We start from the raw sequence: 5,824 nt of genomic DNA on the forward strand, positions 1-5,824 counted from the left end.
TTATGCTTATGAGAGTATATATATGTGAAAGCTGAAAGAAAAAGAAACAAAATGGAAAGTTCATCTCTCGCTCCTTGTTTTGGTCAACTCAGTAATATAAACGAAAAATGGTTTGGAGAAAATGATATATAACTTACATGGAGCTTTCATAAGAGATGGTTATGAAAATATTCCCTTACTAAAAATAGTTCACATTCATGACTGTCTATCTTTACCAGAAAACTCTAACTTTGGTATTGGAATTTGCAACTGAACCTTTTGTGCAGCTTACACAACCTAAGTTGACATATCAATCTTTGGTCGTATGTTGACATTCAGTAATCTTAAGTTCCACATCGCCATATTGTACTGAAATTGTAGTAATATAGCTAGCATGACTACATCACTCTACATGGGGTTCAATTCGGTCCCAGATCGACAAATATTTTTCAAATTATGATTTTCCAACCGAGCAATATTAGAAGCCCTTAAAAAAAAAGGAAGTTTCTCTTGCACAAAGGAAGCTCTCCTACGGCTGAAAGCATATCTTTCCCCCTCTTCTTCCCATTCTCAATATTCAAATTTCAAATACTAATTTCAAGTTTCAGAAGGCAAGGCAATTTGAGTTCTCTATATCTTATCTATTGATCAGAACTCTCATCAGTTATATATCATCTTTTTATTATAGTTGTCATCTATATTTTCTTCTTTTCTTAATAGTCTTTCTGGTTGAGTCTTTCTCTTAACAAACAATTATCCTTTAAACTAGTAAATACAGCGAAATGCATATTGGTACTATTGGTACGCTGTATTTCAAGTATCTACCAATGTTTGTAGTATTATTTTACTATTGGTACTACTTTACTAGTTTCCTTATTTGTTGAAATACAATTGGTTGATCAAGACTTGGTTCATAACTCATATTCTCTTTGATACAAAAATGAAGAAGATTATATAAAGTACTTGAAATTTTAATTGTTCGTACTAGATTCTGACCAAAGTTACTTTTGGATTGAGGTTGGCCATTAATCTACACGACAAGCTTGACTAGCCGCCATGGTGGTTGATACTTATATGTCCCACCCACCACCACCATACTACTTCATACATATATTTTGAGTTGGCATACAAGTAATTTTAAGTCTTTAGTTGGCTGGAAAATAATCGCAAAAGAGTCTCTCTGTTATCCGTCAAATTTGCACATGAACCTTTCTTCCCACTTGGATTTTGACCAGAAAGTTATTGGTCACACCTTGTAGTGCTTGTACATCTCATGGGAAGGCAGTCAAACCAAGTGCAGGGAAATATGCCACACATCTTGGCGAGCTTACAAGGCCACATTCCTTCACAATACGCTGAATGGTCCCCTTTTCAAGATGGAACAATGGATCTTTTATGCAAGGGTATCCTAGTAAGTATATTTTCCATTGCAAATTTTACTCATTTGGTAATATAAGTCCGCACCATTTATTTACAAGTGTATAGTAGCTTCGGTAGGAAGTAAGAAGCCCTTTGACTCCCTGGATCAATTTTGACTATCGTTGTGTTATTTGTTAGAGTTGTACTCTTCTTTCTCTTTAGATTTGCATAATATTCACTACCAGGTCTTGCCTATATGATGCTGATGTCCGGATGGATATAGTTGTTTGAGCTTTGGTAATCTTGGCATAGTATAACACAACTATCAGACAGATACTTAAACCCCTAGTTAGTTTTTAATTATTTTATTTTAAGTTTTCATTTGTGTCACTAATAAATGTGTTTCTGTTTAATGCATGTGGGTTCAATTTGGAATTGGGCTGCTGATATCGCCACACATGCATTTGGATACTCTGGTACACATTATCGTTCTAGCTATTATTTTGGCTTTTCTATAGTATATGAAAAAAAGTAACTCGATAGCATATATTTGATAGTATATATAAACACAAGTATTTATTGTGCTCTTGCACTCCTTTTAGGGAAAACAAAAAGGGCCCATGATAGATTGAATTGACATCTCTTCTTTTAATTTTGTATATTAATATTCTTTTTTTAAAGTAATGGAAGTTAAAGCGGTCAAGCACTCAACCGTCAAGAGTCCTCGAATACAAAAATAAGCCCGGGTCAACTAAAACAAAAAGTCACGACCCATTATTTAAATCTATTTGGCGGTTAAAGTCGAGAGACAGGGTCGAGGCAACTTGTTATATAGGTAGCCGTATGCGTGTTAATAAATCTTTTTCTATACTAGTAGTAGCAGTAGTGGGGTGAATCGGTTTCTTAGGTTATTAGGCTTAGTTTTTTTATTAGAAGGATAAGCACGGTTATTGCTGTTTGTCCCAACATCCAGCCGAGGTAGGCTACTAACTTGCTCGTTAGAAGTAGTTAACGAACGGAAATAAGGCCATTTGATGTCTATAAGTGAAGATTGGATGGATTCCTGCTCCTTCAATACAGAAGAGCCAGCCAGCTGCACTCCTTCAATAATTGACTCAAGACGCAAGTATTCATGGTGGTGGGACACCATATACCAAAGAATTCAAAATGGCTTCGGGAAAATCTTACGGTATTGCTTTCCCATTACCGTTTTGGCTACATTTCTGTTTGAGAATGTTAGCGTGTTCGATCCTTGTTACGTTCATATAGATAAAAAAAAAAAAAAACATTTGTCTGTTTTTCTAATGAGCGAAAGTGCAAGGTTTTTCCATGCTAAAGGATTATATGATACAAAGGTTTAGGCTGCAGAGGTTTCGGATGCATTAGTTTGTCTATCTTTATCCATTGTCGGTCCTTTCCATCTTTGCTCTCTCATCAACGAAACCAGGTTGTTGTGTTTCTCAAGTCGTTTTTATCATGAAATTTGTATTCTTTTGTATCAAGGTTCAAAAACACACTTTGGTTTTATATACTTGCTCGGTTTCACCATAAAGGCATATCGTGTAGAGTAATCCAATCTGAAACTATAATGGGTTAGTAATGTTCACCGTAATAGATATGGATTTACGATCAATGATGCACGTAATGGATTTCTCGATCAATGATGTTCACTATAACAGATATGGATTCCAAGGTCAAAGCAATGTTCAAGCTCATTGAAGAAGATCTGCGCATTCTTTTCGCGAGAAGCGGCGAGAGATGTACTATAAGAAATGTCTAGAGCTAATGAAATTGGTCGAAGAGTTCTACCGAGCTTATCGTGCTTTAGCATAAAGATCACGATCACGCTTATAGAGCACTCCGTCCGGTCCATCGGACCATGGCGAAGCATTTCCCAACCAAGTTCCTTTGTATGCTTTCGATGATTCACCATCCTCCGAATCGAGACCGAACCGCACACTCCCCGAGATGACACGTCCCGTGTGCATCCCTTGACCCTAATGATTTATCGAAGGATGCTTTGGATGCTGTCATCGTCCCCGGTTTACCTCTGTTAGTATAAATGGGGCATACTCGATGAATCGATCACTTTATAAGCAAAAGGGATTGAAGCGGCTCAATGAGTTGTTTGGATCGGGGAGAAAGCAAGGGGTAGAAAAGGCCTCCATTTTCATGATGATGACGGAATGGACTTTGAGAGCCATAATCTCAAGGCAAAGGTAGCCTGCAGAGTCGGTAAGAGCGATAAATCTTGCCGAGAAGTTCGGACCCTAAAGGATGCCCTTGCAAAATTAGAAGCGAAAAGGAGTGAAGGGGCTAACAGTTGCTTTTCTTGATCTTCCTTTTCGATTAGGCTTAACAGTTGCTTGTAGGTTAGCCAATTTCACTTTCTGTCTCTTCATCTTCTTTTTCTTTCTTATCCGAAAGGAGGAAAGGCTTCCCGTGGGGATCCCGAAATGATTTAGCTCTTTCTTTTGATTCTCTCTATGCCTAACAAACCGTGAGCAAACCATTTATAGAAGAGTCAAAAAAAGCCTTCTTGCTCTTATCTTCCTCCTTCGTGTAGTAAGGGATTGTAATAGGTAGCTAGCCTCGAGTCGACAGTCCTCCCTTCTTGCCGGATCCCGATTCCGATCCATTGGACTCTTAGCGGGGGGAGATGGCCCTCATTGGTGCAATCTAGTTCTTGTCCATTTTCCTTGCTTTGCTTCCTTTCCGCCCTTCTTTCCCGATGAGTGTAATAAGGCACGTAAGCTTCTTGTTTTCACTTGCTAGTCTTAGATTGAACCATTCTCATTGCCTCTATCCCTATGAGTGAGTCATCCTTTCTTCTAATGCTTCCGATTGGAAATTCCTTACTCTATCTCTTCTAGTATCGGGTTAGGTTTTCACTAAAAAAGAGTTTCTTTCCTCCGGTTAGGTTTTTTTTTCTTCTTACGGTTAGTTCATCTTTGATATGTCCTTGAGTCCAATGAGGCTAAAGAGTTAGAAGTCTTAGACTCCAAGAGCAAGTGGTCTAACCCGAACTACTAGTAACGGGATTTTTCTACAATACGAGTAAGGGGAATGGAACTCTTGTTTGAGAACTTTAGCTACGGACTTAGGTTAGCTAGCTCAGCTTCTCCTATGGCTATTTGGATTAAGGAAGTAGGGTAATGCACAGACAAAGAGGCCTAATCTAATAATGGTGAGTCGAATCAGGTGCGGCAGCCGTTCCAAGGCTTTTATGACACCTAAAGGCCTAAGATAGGAGAATGAGGTTCATGTTTAAGTATCCTCCGGGTTTTGGCTATATTCTTTGCTTTAGCGATTGAGTTCCCTTTTTCGAGTGGTAGCGCCTATACCTTTTAGTGCTTCGGCTAGTTAGTACATATCAGATATATCCTACAGTGGTGTACGTTATTTGGGGCTTAACCAATATGATTCTCTGTCATAGTTGATTGTATCTCTTTCGTTTAGTAGTTATTGACTTAGTGTGCTAACACATTGTTTGTGTATTTTTTTAATACTGTGTAAAACTTGTTATATGATTATATTTTTAGTTTACTTATTAAACAAACTAACACATTCTTCTTCATATTGTTTTTTAGGTTATAAGTGAGATAACACGGTAGCTCAATTAAGTTTGTTTGAGATGGATCGGTTGATTAGCAATTTGTTGGATGGGTTATGTAAATTACATTGTTGTTGGATTATGAGACTTGATTTTGAATCAAGTGCTTAAGTTATTTAATTTTTTTCTCCGTGAATAAATCATGTAATATGAACAAGTTCTTGGAATGATTTATGTTAGTAATAAAAGTATGATTCTTGTTTCCGTAATGGACTCTAGTTGTCAAGTGTCTGAATGTATTGGTGGTGTCGGAATGTATTGGTTTATAGGAATTTTTCAGATTTACAGGAAAAAAAAAAAAATATATATATATATATATATATATATATATATATATATATATATATATATATATATATATATATGACGCTTTCCAAAGAACTGTCGTGTGGCATACCAATTCTTGACAGTTTTTAGTGTTAATTTCTTGACGTTTTTGTTTCTCAGGATGACACTTAAATAAACACAGTCACAAATGAAGGTTTATTTTTTGACACTTTTTCTAATAAATTATGACGGTTAAGTAAAACATGTCATGCAAAAGGATCCAGTTATGACGTTTATAAATGAGTTTTTGTCATATTAAATTTGAGCTTTGATGTCAGCTTCTCTAGAACCGTCATCAAAATTATGACGCTTTTGGTTAACTTTTATGACAGGCTCTATAATGACGGTAGTTTTTTTAATGAAAAAATGTCATTAAACCTATTTCATGACGGCTAAAAGCCGTCATCACAAGTCATTTTTTTAGTAGTGTTAGTTAGAGCTATACCAAGCAAAAGCCCTGAGATAGCATTGTTCCCAAAACACTAACCTCCAATGTCATCAATTTACCTTTTAAGTCTGTTTGAAACCCTAGCTACTTTAGTAAGT

The 5,824-nt window shown here is 36.6% G+C and overlaps 1 long non-coding RNA gene across 1 annotated transcript; it reads left to right on the forward strand.

Annotated features, from left to right (window-relative positions):
• The first annotated feature begins 1,485 nt into the window (after window positions 1-1,485).
• Window positions 1,486-5,160, forward strand: LOC147510417 (uncharacterized). Its single transcript, XR_015216787.1, has 2 exons — window positions 1,486-1,814; window positions 4,929-5,160. It is a non-coding gene; the product is annotated as an uncharacterized LOC147510417 (long non-coding RNA).
• The last annotated feature ends 664 nt before the right edge of the window (window positions 5,161-5,824 follow it).

This window comes from Coptis chinensis, chromosome 3, assembly GCF_015680905.1.
Source record: "Coptis chinensis isolate HL-2020 chromosome 3, ASM1568090v1, whole genome shotgun sequence".
NCBI classification, from domain to species: Eukaryota; Viridiplantae; Streptophyta; class Magnoliopsida; order Ranunculales; family Ranunculaceae; genus Coptis; species Coptis chinensis.